This window comes from Siphateles boraxobius, unplaced genomic scaffold (genome assembly GCF_051911475.1).
Source record: "Siphateles boraxobius isolate OS27281-9 unplaced genomic scaffold, OSU_SipBor_1 65, whole genome shotgun sequence".
In the NCBI taxonomy this organism is placed as follows: Eukaryota; Metazoa; Chordata; class Actinopteri; order Cypriniformes; family Leuciscidae; genus Siphateles; species Siphateles boraxobius.
The window spans coordinates 15853616-15867635 of NW_027509192.1; the positions used below are offsets into that span (position 1 = coordinate 15853616).

At 40.1% G+C, this 14020-nt stretch overlaps 2 protein-coding genes across 9 annotated transcripts in view; both read left to right on the top strand.

Annotated features, from left to right (window-relative positions):
• Positions 1–14020, top strand: part of znf469 (zinc finger protein 469) — a 376839-nt gene that overhangs the window by 309495 nt on the left and 53324 nt on the right. For 5 of the 6 annotated variants that reach the window (XM_077211301.1, XM_077211302.1, XM_077211303.1 and 2 more), the window contains one exon: positions 8054–8235. The gene's annotated coding sequence lies outside the window, so the exon portion shown is untranslated. The remainder of the gene's footprint in view (positions 1–8053; positions 8236–14020) is intronic. The other variant, XM_077211306.1, reaches the window with a different exon arrangement.
• LOC143721168 (troponin I, fast skeletal muscle-like) overlaps positions 1–14020 on the top strand; it is a 492195-nt gene that overhangs the window by 249634 nt on the left and 228541 nt on the right. The gene's annotated exons all lie outside the window — the stretch shown is intronic.

A 14020-nucleotide genomic window follows, 5' to 3' on the forward strand; every position in this document is an offset into this window, starting at 1 on the left:
TTATGTTGATTAGAGGTTGGGTAGTCCTGGTGGACTAGCAGTCATGCTGTTCTCAAGCAAAACTGAGCTGGCTTGATAATCCACCAGCTTTCCCGCTTCCCATGCTGGGGACCAACAAACAAGCATCCCATGCTGGTCCCAGCATGCAAAACATAACTTATGCTGGTGACCAGCAATGCTGGATTTTTTTTAGGAGGGATGATTTCTTGGAATCTGATATTGTCATTCTGTTTCACAAAAGATGTAGTCAAATGGTTTAGCGAACAAGCTAGTTTATACCACTGCTAAATAACACACTGACCTGCCTATAATTACCTTTGTTTGAGGACGAGCCAAAGTAGCCAGAAGGCAGCCATTAGTCTGTGTAAATGTGTTATACGGTGACGTAGCTACGTCACAGAAATAATGGCAGCCATTTCTCAGGCAAATTTTCTCTTTTGGAGCGATTCACTCCCTTTGGCTTGGTATTTGTGCTTTGTAACTTTCCAGATATTGTTTACATGAACAAGCAGCTATTTCACAAACTAAAGTACATGTAAAAATCACAGAAAGTATAATAGGTAGTGGAGTGTTCAGTATTTGTTGCATTATAATTATAGCTAGTTTAAGGATCATTGGTTATAAATTAATTGGATCTAGGGTTTATTTACAGTTCATTGTATGAATAACTCTGTCTGCCATTTGCCATTTAGTCTATTTGTGTGGAGTTTGGTAGCTGCAGATGGTTTGATTATAGAGTGAACTCGCTAGAAAGTCCATGTGTGGGGTGCTGGCATAAAGAAGTAAACTAAAACACACTTGATGTTACTGGCGCAGCCAGCTGTGTGAGGTTGGATAGGCCTCAAGGGCAAGTTTCCCAAAGGCAAGGGAGGAGATTTGATGAGATATTTGGGTAATTACACTCCAAGACAATTAATTAGTTTGGGTCTCCAACCGTGCACCAGGACAACTCCAGCAGACCTAATTATGTCAAATCGGCAAATATTGGAGGCAGGGGGCAGCTCCCTGAGACCATAGCAACCCACCATAACACGGTTAACAAACACGAGTAAGGGTCAGGTTGACAGTTTGTTTCTTTGGATACTAATACAGCTGTTCTTCTTTGAGTGTAGAGAGTAAATACCATTGTGCAAGAGTCACATTAACCAAATGCTGGAAAAGTTATTTATTTGGCTTGAATTTTTCAGAGTGTTTCTGATTTCTGCTCATTGGAATTCCTTCATTTTGTTTCAAATTGTTCGTCATCCCTAACTTGTACTTGGAATAGTAGACTTGGATCCCATGGGCGTAGATGATATTATGGACAATAGAGTGTTGAGAGATCTTTCAGATGTTGTGACACTAGGTCATTAGAGTTTTGTTAAGCTAGCAACAGAATTGTCCTTTATACAAGCTTGTATAGGCAGCCAGTGTAGTGTCATCAAGATGGGCTCAACTATTGTACTTGTGAAATAACATTTTGAACTTTAGCTTATACAAGAATTCAAAAGAATATCCGCCAACAAAGCGTTACAGTGTATTCGAGACTCCTGACAATTAGTTTTTGTCTGTTGCACTGGTATCTGAAAAAGATCTTGACTGATTGTGCTCGCAATCTCTCTCACATCAGAGTATCTCTGATGATGTAATGGGTGTCCCGTTAGATTTATTCACGCTGTGAGTAATGACCTGCTGGGAGAGATTCTTTTCTCCTGACATTATACTGGTTACAACTTGCATTGATTTGAGGGTATTGGGCAAATATCATAATTTTTCCCCTTGCAAGACAGAACTACCTACTACTAACAATGGTCATGGGCTTGTTTGTTGGGATCCCCTACAGCTTTTGTTCACTTTCCAAAGCCTAGAGACACCAAAGGCAATTAAGGAATAAACAAGTAATGTGCTGCATTCTTCTGAGATGCATAGCAACACATTTAACAGTGGATTCAGTATACAAATGCCACACTTAAGAACTTACCTTATTAAAGACATCGTCCACGGACCCTACCGTAACGAAAATTACATCACGCGGACAGCACGTGGATTGTTGCTGAACATGGACAGCTAAAGTATAATTTGATGGCAAAGGTTGATTGCAACAGTCGGTGAACGTCACAATAAGACTGCAGATTTTGCCCTTCAACAGGCCAATTTTGTTACCACGTGGACGATGCACATACAACAATGTATGCGTAAGGTTAATGTTGAGAAAGAAGAGTCTACTAGGTCTTGAGTTTTCAAACCTGTCCTGGAGAACCTCCAGCTCTACACAGTTTGTATGTCTCCCCTATCTGATACACTCAATTCAGGTCTTGCAGTCTCTACTAATGAGGTGACTGATGACTGATGAGTTGAATCAGGTGTGTTAGATGAGGGATACATTCTGGGGGTCCTCCAGAACAGGTTTGAAAACCCACAACTAGGTGTGTGATGTACTGTGCAGTAGTCAAAGAGAGTGTGTTTTTGTTCTAAACTTTCCATGCAATGGCAGATCCACTACTTGTCTTGTTTTGTCCATCCCAGCGAGTGTCCTATAAATGACATAACTCAGTTCTGCCCACTGACATCTGGTAGAGTAAAAAAAGCAACTGTGCATGTGTCGAACACGTCCATCCGCGGCGGTGTGCTAGATGGAGTGGAACACGGAAAATGAAGTATACCTGGGCCTTTAGTGCCGTTGAAGTCATGCAGCGTGACAAGATTTCAATGATTTCAATGGGATATTGGGATCATAATCAAGGCTATGATGTGAATAGTACAGTCTGGTATAAAAGATCCTTGATGTTGCACAGTGCACAAGCAACAATCTTAAAAGACTGTAAAAATAAGACAGTGAGCCTTGGCTTATAAACTTGTACGACATATAAACAAATATTTAAATATTTTTATAGCATTTGTCTGCAGTCCCTTTCCAGAAACTGCCAGATTTGCTCTAGTATTGTCCCCAGTGTTCAGCGTTAATTTTGCTAGATCTCTGTTATGTGATGCACAGCAGTTTTCACCATATTTAGTTGTTAGTCTAGTTGCAGCTCGTTACAGTCAAGACCGGGTCAACTAAGTGCCCTTCATCTCTGTATTTCAAGCTAATAACTGATCTTGGTGAAAGCTAGTAGTTAAAGATAATGGCTGGTAACTAAAAGTGTGTGTGTCCAACCTACAGAGTGACTGTACTTGGTTACATGGATAAAATTGTCAGCTGAAAAACAAATTAAAATGTTCGTTTTGACAGAACTCCCCAGATTTTTCACACTTAGCATGTCTTAAACCACCCTTTGAGCATGCGTTGGGGGAAAATACATCCCCTCTGGGTTCAGAAATGGGACTACTGGGTGAAATGGGCAATCTATTCCCCACTTGGCCAGTGGCCTTCCTGACTCTGAAACTCAAAAATGACAGCTTAGTTATTGGCTTTCCTCAGGGCATAGCTCAGTCTACCATAACACTTGGCCCAGTCCAAAATGGCACCCTAAATACTAGCGGTCTTCCTAAGAGTCCGCACTTTCGTGACGTAGCGCCGCTTTGACTGTTGGGTAGAAGTCGGCTGCAAAGCTTGCTCCATTGCGGGCTCAGCAAAAGTGCACATTGAGAGTGAATATCGTCCCTTCTGAATTTTGAGGAACACTGAACTTACTTAAGCTGAACAATGACACTATTTTCTTCTAGATCTATACAGCCGAAACAAACTTTGTTGCTTTATTTTCCTGTTATCACTGTAAAGCTGCTTTGAAACGATCTGTATTGGATAAAGCGCTATATAAATAAAGCTGACTTGTCTTGAAACCTGAAATGAAAATTGGGACACCCTACGATCTTGTGGACTTCACAATCACGCGCATGCGGCAGCCATTTTAAGTCCAAAAGACCGTAAGTGCATATAAAGTGTGCCTTTTGGGACAGGGCCTTAGTTTAATCTCTATACCTCCAACACCATCCATAACTCACTATCATCTGTTTATACACACTATAACAGACCTTTGAGAATAATGCACAGGAAATAAGTCACATAACACACACACTTATCCTTCTTTGAAGAACTGGCCCATGTTGATAAAACTGCAGAAATGTGTAGACTGCGACTCCAAATGTATTGATAGCTGTTTGTCACATGTGCACACTGCTAGTGATCTGGCATGAGTCATGCAGCACACATGGTCAAATAATCATTCTCTTAAAAGTCAGTGGCGTTAGAGGGAAAAATGTCACAATTCACCTCAATCACAGTTTATAACCGCATAAATCAACCACTAGTTTTTTCTGTCATCCGACAGACATCCGTCTGTTTCAGAAAGACATACCATAACTCCAGCTCTCATATCAGTTAGCAGTGCTGGGGAATGTTACTTAAAAAAATTACTCCCTAAAAAATAACTAATTGTCTTACTAAGTTACATTTTACTGAAAGCAATGTGTTATGTTACTTTTGCATTACTTTTTCTAATATGGACTAGGCTTGCTTGTTTGTTTTTAATTACAAAAAAAAAAAAACATTTTGGTAAATGTGAAGGCTCTTTGACACCAAAAGTGAAATGAATTAGCCTCGGGCTGAAGGAAATGGAAATTCACTCCTGTACATTAGATGACACAGCTCAAAACAAACCTTTCAGCTGTTTTGCTGTTCTATATCACAGAAGAAGAAAGTTCTACACTCTTACATCAGCAATAAAAAAAAGAAAGAAATGCAAATATGATGTTTATCAAAAGTCATTTTTAGCTTATTAGTATGATTGAATTGTCATCGAAGGTCAGCAGCTAAGACATTAGTTAATAAAGTGAGATTAAATGCATAAAGTATATTTGTGTAATTTAACATTTAATTATTGCAGGTTTGCGTAATATTCACAGTTTGCATTTTACTGTTTTGTTCATTTTGAGGAATACTGAATCTTTTGTGCAATGCCTGCTCACATTTAGTCTTGGACTATAATAACCATCATGTTCACACACAACGCCTCTGCACTTACTCCTGATTTCTCTCAACATGGGGACAGGAGAGCTGTCGGTCAATAAATGGGAAAACTAAGTAACTTGGGTTACTTATTTGAAAAAGTATCTCAGATATTTTGATGTAAATTTAAATATGTTACTTTAATAGTTAAAAAAAAAAGTTATTTGATTACATAACTGCATTACTACTCCCAACACTGTCAGTTAGTATATTATTATGCTCAAAAAGGCAGATCCAAGCAAAATCAAGGCAATTCATTTGAAGACCTGGGGCCAGTAGCATGAACATTGCCATTATGTTAAAGCTACAATATGTAATTTTTTTTCGCCGCTATGGGTCGCTAACCTCTTACAATAACAAAGGTTGTTAGGTTGATGATGCATAAGCGGAATTATACAACTTGCTGTCATGCTGATGGATCTAATAATGTTCATGGATGAGTGAACACATTGATGTTTTTAACATGACTGTAGTATGAAGCAGGTCACGATTGCTAATAAGAGAGATATCAGCGCCACACGCGAGTCCCGCGGATATAAAGGAATGAGGACATTTCATTCTACCAAAATACCCGCAAGTCCTGAATTACTACTCACACAGGTCAGTTTATTAGACGAATGAAACTTTTGAGGTAACGCAGCGCTGTTTCACTTGGTCTAAAGTTACACTATCACAGTAAACTGCATTTGAGTGTGTTGAAAGTCATAATGTTATTCAGTGTTAGTATGTTTACTGTATGATACTAGCAGTAAGCTAGATCAACATCCGAATAACATACTGATCATATTCTAACATTTCATCATGTTGTATATAACATTGATTAGTTTTATGTACATTTGCTCACCTGTCTAATAAAGTATGCAAGAGTGGCTTCTCGTCAAGTCAAAGTTAGTCGTGGACGTGAAGCTTTCGGCATCTCGAAAACGCTGCGCTGATATTGATCCTCGTTTTACTTCTCCTTTTGTCCCAAAGTCCGCTTGCCATGATCCATAATGTTTGAACGAAGCAACAACAGCGTGAGCGTGCCACTAGACGTAATGCAGTTGTCCACGTCTGTCGCCATGGTTACTATGGCAGTAATAGCGGAAACCAGGGATATCGCGGATATTACGTCATTGACAGGCGACAATGACCAGGGACGAGCTATTATTTAAAATTGGAATTTCTGTGAAGTTAAAAATCTTTGGGAACTTTTGGGATATTGTAAGTATACAACTGCAGGAAATACATCACACTGTGCAAGTGATTTTTGGATATTTTATTACAAAAATCTTCCTTTAAGACTGGCTTAAGACCTAGTAAAAACAACTAGCAGTCAGTTAGGGTAATCAGTCTTTCTTTTCGGTATCAAATTTGACCAATCTATGTTTTTATGTATACCTGACTGACATAAAGTTATGTCCAGTCTTAAAGATTGTTTTATTTTTTATTTTATTTTTTTAAAGCAGTTTATGCAACCATCCCCAGACTTCACACTTAGGTTACAGCCAGAAATCAGGAATTCAGATACTGGTAGGTATAAAATAATCATCAATCCCTGGAAGAATTTCATCTCTGCAAGTTATTGTGCAGTATTTATTATGTAAACATTAACTATGAAACATAAATAAGATACGTTTAATCTTTTTGTGTATTCACTTTGTTTTATCTTTCACTGCCATCCCTGAAACTTGCACTGCAAACAGTTTGACTGAAAGTCTTTCCTACAGGATTATAAATGCACAAACTGCTCAAGGGGTCCTCTTGTGGTGAGGAGAGGAATCACAGACATAAGATGTGATTCCACTTGAAGCCCGTGAAGAACAAGTTTATATTGTAAAGCTTAGTTAAACTTGTCCTTTAATTCTCTCCATGGTTTCTCACCATTCTTGGGTTTTGTTCTTCTCATTCAAATTTCACTGCATGTGCCACAACTATAAACAGAACACTGACAAATCTTTCAGATAATAAAACAGAACATAAATCATAATTATATCTCTCCCTTCATATTGGCTCTGAATTCATGTCTCTCTTTTGTTCCAAAAAGTTATACGACTTGATTTAATTTTCGTTTCCATGACAGCGATGCAAACAAGCAGCTGCGTGTATTTAGGATGAAAAGAGCGTTTTGCAAGGCACAGCCACAGGACTGACACATCACGGTAGCAGAACATTAGCTTTCATTTCAACCCCAGACTTCATTTACATACCGGTAACTCAATTAGGACAATCCCAGAAGTTTAAATGCTCACTTTAAAATAGCCCTGTAATGCATGCACACAGAAAATAATTGGGAAAAGGAGCGTCTAAGTTTTTTTTTATTATTCCGTTTGCCATGAATGCTCCCATTGATTTTGTCTTTCAAGGCAAACATAATTTCTCCTATGAAAATTTCAGTATGAATAAAAAAGGTTTTGGATATGCTAAAAATATAGTCTCAACTGTCATGCTGTGCCTCAGAGTGGAGGAGTGCGAGCACACTGGCCTGGTTTGGCTCACACTCCCATTAGGGCGTGTGTATATATGTGTGTGTGTGTGTGTGTTGTGGCATCGGAGCTGGGATTGTAGGCAGACTTCATGCCCAACCCCACTTATAATTACAGACGGCATGCAGCTCTCCTAAAAAGAGTGATTTTCTTGACTGCCATGGATAACATTCACTTTGGCAACAGTGGAAAGCAAGAGACAGATGACAAGAGGGAGAGGGGAAACTCAAAGTTGACTCATAAGTAATGTAAAATATCCTCTTTTTTGCATACGGTGCTGCATGAAAGAGGACATTGGCACACGCACAAATGTGTATGCGCTCCGAGCTGTGCCTTCCCATAAACCGACAGTCCGTTTGATGTCCCGTTTCCTACAGCAAGCCTTAATTAAAATGAGTTCAACAACACTGATCAAAAAGTGCGTCTAGCCCCTTTACTGTGCTCCCTTCGACTGGATCTGTCATAGCCTTCTCTCTCACTGTACTGGCAGTTGGTTGTGGTTGAAGGTTTGCTTTGGCAGATCACTGGCCTTCTCTTGGCTGGGACAAAGTTTGCGTCCTGCTACTGGCTGGGAGGGAGAGGGAAGCGCCGGGGAGGGAAGAGGGGAGAGGTGGAGGCGTGGTCTCCAGCTGGTAATGAAGACTTCTCTTTTCATCCTCAGAACGTAGAATTGGAGTGCCGGGACTGGGGGCTGCGCTGCTCCATTGCACTCTCTCTCTTTCTCTCTCTCTTTTTCTCTCTCCTATCTCTCTCTCTCCCTCTCCTGTGGGTCTAAACGTGCAGCACAGGAACTGCAGCGGCAGATATGAACCTCTCACTTTCCCAGACTTCACAAGCATGTAGGTAAGAGTTGCTGCTGTCATTGTAATGCCAATGTTAATGTTATTATTGAAAGTAGCCATTTGTCTGTCTGGCTGTCTGGCTGTCTGGCTGTCTGTCTGTCTGTCAGCATGGGGGGTCTGTGTCCTCACACACTGACACATTCTAACACACACACACACACACACTGACTCAAATGTGCACTTTTAGGCAGCATTTTAAACTATTTTTTCCTACAAAACCATTTTATGTCAAGATCTATAAAAATAGGAGCAATACTAATGAATTTATTTATTCAGTTGTGACAGCCTAGAGAAGAAATTGTATCAATGCTGAGGTTTACTTTATGTAAAGGACTTTAGTAGACAGAAATATGTTAAGTGTGCAATTGTAGGAGTTTTAGCTAACTTGAAGTACAAAGATGTATATATGATATGTATATTTTATGTATGCGTGTACACAAAATGTGGAGAATGTTAATGTGAGTGTGTATATACACACGTGCACATGTAAACATTTGTGAGTATTGATACACCGTCAGGTGTGTATAAATGAATTTGCATTAGCATATTTATATGAGTGTGTGTGTGTGTGTGTGTTTATATGCTGTGCTGAAGGCCAGAATCTTGCTGAAGGCTTTTCAAACTCATCTGTGTAAATAGAGACTCTGGGATGGAGGGGAGGGGACGGCCCATCATCTGTCTCTCAGCCGCCTCTCTCCTTTGATCTGAGTCCTCTGGACATGTCCCTTCTCCCTGCGGCCCGCTCCAGATCCGGACCGGCCAGCTTTCATCCGCATTCTGGGGAAAATCTCTCCATCCGTGCACTCGTTCACCTCCTCCACTCACCTCTATTCTGAGTATCTCTACGTCTGTTTGATTTCTTTTTACCTTTAGAAAGGCCAGCTTTACCTCTCACTCGTAATGCATCTGTCCATCACTCCACCCATCCGTTCATCTGTCTAATCTTCTGGCCATTTCATCCCTTCATCTCTGGGATGAATACAACAAACCCCCCGCTCCCCTCTTGGGGTAATGGCTCTTTTTGAAACCTCCCCCGGAAAAATCTTAAGCGAGTTTCCATTAGTTTTTGTGCAGGGCCATGAGAATTATGGTTTCCCAAATGTTCTTCTGAATAGTGTACAGGAGCCTTGGCTAATTGAAAAAACACGTGCATAGCGAAGGAGACGGACCTACTGTCACAAATGAACTTTCCAGAGCTGGCAGTGGAGGTGGAGAGAGAGAGAGGGGGAGATTCGTGGTTGTGTTTGGCTGGTAAAGTTTTGGTAGTTTCACTTGAGGGACACAGGGACATACAGTGTGGACTGGGACATAGAGATGCAAGGATAAAGGGATGTGTGGAGATAATAGAAGGACTCAAGCACAGAGTGACAAATATTCTGAGAGATAAAGGGACATATGGACCGAGGGATGCAGCATGAAAGCATTAACCATAGCTGGTTCTTCCTGTCCCAGTGTCTCCTGCCTAACTGTCTTACTGACAGCAGCTGAGAGAAACTCACTATAGTCTGGATAATGTGTCTTCATCAAGTAAAGAAGTTCCTGTCCAGAACACTGTAGAGAAGGAAGTGGTATTTGGTTACTAAGCCCCACTAGATACCAGTAAAAACTCTAGTAAAAATTTTCTGGAGTCAATCTGCCCATCCAAACCATCAAGCTTTTCCGACTTCCCAATGGCCCCAAACGCCAGGTCACTGCAATGCAGAACATACCAGAGTCAATCCAGCCTGTCCAGGCATGGACCACCATCTTCCATATACTTATATAGGATTTGTGGTATCTTAACTGCAAAATGCTAAGCAGTCTCTTGGGCTACGTCCAACAGAGATTCTTTGTCTCCTGTTCTGTTTTGTTGAAATCTATATAGAGTATCATCCCAAACAAAACAACAGGGGTTAGGGAGACCCCTGTCCAACAGTGTCTACTGTTCTCTGTCTGTATTCCTGATGCATATGATTGTTTGTTTCACACATTCCTTGCTAACACTGTTACGGGGGCCTACAGTTGGGTGGGCGTAACAATCTAGTCTGACCTGTTGACCACTGCCTGACGATTTGTAACTCTAACCCTATCCTGTGAGGATTCCTGAAGCCATTGCATTTGTGCACATGCAAACACATACGAACTCTGAGCCATAATGGAACCAGCAGCAGAGCTCTTAACTTTAACTGCTCAGGAGATCAGCAGTTACCAATGCATCATTCCCTTAAAACAAATAAAAATTGCATGCTCCCTATTAGAATTTGGAAAACATTAGGCCCTTATAGTATTTTATCCTCTATTAACTCAAGTGGTGAGCCTTATAAAACCGGTTTTGATTTAATGTGTTTAGAAAACCTTCCAAAGAAACAATTTGCGGATTAGGTTTGTGTCATGAAGGCAAGCATTATTATCATTACGATTGTTCAAACTTACGGTTAGTGATTTGAACAAATTCTTAACTCTAAGTATAATGCTTCACAAAGTAACTTTTTCAAGTGATCAAACTTATCCTTTTGAACTGGCAGATGATAAATTGAGCAAAATAATCCAATAGATTTGAGAAATCCACTTCTTCAGAATCAACTGAAGTAATGTTGAGTAAGGACAAAATATGTCAATATGCTGAGCAAGGACAAATACTGTATGTCAGAGAGACAGTAAAATTGGGGTGCCTTGATAAAGCAAATGAAGGGTTATACAGGAAAGAGTATTACTTGGATAAATGTCTGAAGTTGACTGATTCCTGATATAGGCCTTTGAAGGGTATTTTGTTTTGTAGATGATTTTGCCCAAGGTATTTGTTGAGAGTGCAGTGTAGTGTGCACATGAAATGACAGTTTAGGGATTTGGCCTCTTGCTGAGTGTGTTTATGTGTGGACGTGTGAAAGTTGTGGTACTAGTTTTGCTCAGTTATGCCAAAGATATAAACACAATGATATCTCTCTCTCACTCACTCACTCACTCACTCACTCACTCACTCACTCACTCACTCACTCACTCACTCTCTCACACACACACACACACACACACACACACACACACACACACACACACACACACACACACACACACACACACACACACACACACACACACACACACACAGACACACACACACACACACACACACACACACACACACACACACACACACACACACAACACAAAAGCACTCAGCATTTTTACATTTTCAAAAAACACCACCTAGAATGATTTATAAGCTGTTTTCCTCATTGGGACCAAAAAATGTCCCCACAAGGAAAAGGATTATGTATATTGTCATCTTTGTGGGGACATTTTGTACCCATAATGTAGGGTTTACAGAGCCACACACACAGAGAGAGAGAGAAAGAGAGAGAAAGAGAGAGAGAAAGAGAGAGAGAGAGAGAGAGAGAGAGAGAGAGAGAGAGAGAGAGAGAGAGAGAGAGAGAGAGAACACTCAACAAAATGTTTACGTCAGAGAGGACTGCTTTGAAAATGTGTCAGCTTCATGACTAATTAGTAATAAATTAGTAGTGTTTGCTAAGACATAACATTTCTGCTACAGACATGAATTCAATTTAAAATGGTGTAGCTTATTGAGGAGTATTTTATTACTTTTCTAAGCATTCAATGGTGAATGATAAATAGTTGAAAGAATTCCATAAACAGAATAAAAATTGACCTGAGCAATATCTAGACTTGGAGGTGTACTTTCAACCATCTAGCAATGCCCTAGCAACTATTCAGGACCTGCTTAGCAACTCATGACAAGAGATTATTCTTAAGAAAATCTGTTTTGTTTTATTTGCAAAAAGATTATAGTGCCTTAATTCAGATTGGGATTAAATCATTTATTTAGATGGATAAATGAAGTGCGAGTCTGAACTTGAAATTACCAGAAGAGTGAGTTGTCAAAATCTGAACTGTTTGAGGTCATTTAGGTGTGTGTGTGTGTGTGTGTGTGTGTGTGTGTGTGTGTGTGTGTGTGTGTGTGTGTGTGTGTGTGTGTGTGTGTGTGTGTGTGTGTGTGTGTGTCTGTGTCTGTGTCTGTGTCTGTGTGTGTGTGTGTGTGTGTGTGTGTGTCTGTGTCTGTGTCTCTCTGTGTGTGTGTGTGTGTGTGTGTGTGTGTGTATTAGTATTTGCAGTGTGTTAATGATGACTAAGAGTGTGAGGTAGACAAAATGCTATTTCTTTCTCTCAGGCACATGGCTGGGGGTTTAAACGTTCAGAAAGGTCTGTTTGAGGGAATCTCCCGTAAACTAGAGCTTTGCACGTCCTTAGACACTCTGGCACTTGTCCAAAACAGCTGGCTGCATCCCCTTTTTATCATTTCCACTCTCTTCCGCCACATTCCTCCTCTACTTTCTCTCCTCCCCGTTTTTTTTTCTTTTCCATACTCTTTCCTCTCTCTCAATCACCCTTCTCCATCTCCAGATGTTGCATTGTTTAGACACGTTTGTTTTGTTCAGGCAGACAGCTGACCTGCCCAAAGCTGATGTCATGCTCTATTCAAAGAAGAAAACCACCATGAGCTCTTTAGAGGTCTCACTGTCATGTCTTTCGTGGGGGTAAAAATAGATTTTCTTTTTGAAGACCAACAGACCTGTGGAAATGGTTGATGAGCAATTCCGATTGGCTAAATGAATATGTGGAATAGGTCTGAGCTGGTAACCCCAAAAGGAGCCAATCCATGAGCCTCTTTGCCCGCCAGGTTTTTTTTTTTGGGTTGGGTGGGGGTCTGGGTCAGTAGTCACTGCTAGCAACTTTCATTTTCACAAAATTTTCACAGCCCCAAATTATTTAGTTGTATGCATATCTGAACATGCAATATATCAAAAGAAAGAACAGACCCTCTGCTTTTACATTTTTTTTAGCTTATTCTAGCATTCTTTATTTTATCAACATTTGAATTTGGGTAAGTTTCATAAAAAAAACTACATTTTGAACAAAAAGCTGAGAAAAGCGTGTTTTGTCAAAGACTATATCCAGATCGGATTCACAACGATGGAGTAGATCGAGTCCATCAACACCCCCAAAGGTTCACAGTCCTATACCTCGTCCTGGGTCGACATTTCATTCGGTAACGTTCGGCACTTTTGCTGTTTAATGTTGATGATCGTGTTATTTTACATATGCATCTGCTTTCATATATTATCACTTGTTTCTGCTTCTTCTTCACATGTCTTTTGATCAGGAAATTGAGTACTCTTTCAGAAGATGTGTAATAGCGCCCCCTACAGTATAACAATGAAAACACGGCACAGTATAAACACGGAAAGCCGGAAATTTCCGTCAATGGCGGGGAAAGAGTTAACATAATGGCTATTCCATAAGGATTGTAGCTGTAATAACTGTACTTTGAGTCTGTCTCAAACTACTGTACTGTATTGAGCCCAATCCCTCACACTGCAGAGGAATGTGGTTTAGTTTGAATGGATGTGTGTGTTTGTACAGACTATGCAAACACTTAATTCAGTATTCAATGATTTGTTTGCACATTCCTTCATATTTCTTGGAGAACAGTTGTTTGTTAGATTGCATAAGCTTATATTTAGTCTAAAAAATCTTTAGCCCTATTCGCACGGGATTTACATTATCTGGGGACCTCGTGTGAATTAGAAATTACCCACCCACATCTGAATTTTGTGTGGGGCATTCGAACGGGATAAGCAAAGCCTATTTTACTCGAATTACTGACTTATCTCCCGGATATGATGTCAATAGGCTATTGCTTGGAAATGTCTTGTCGTTATTATAGGTCTAGCTGTATGATATATCATAAAGAGAAGAATGTGCTTTACCACACGCTGCTATACATGTCATTC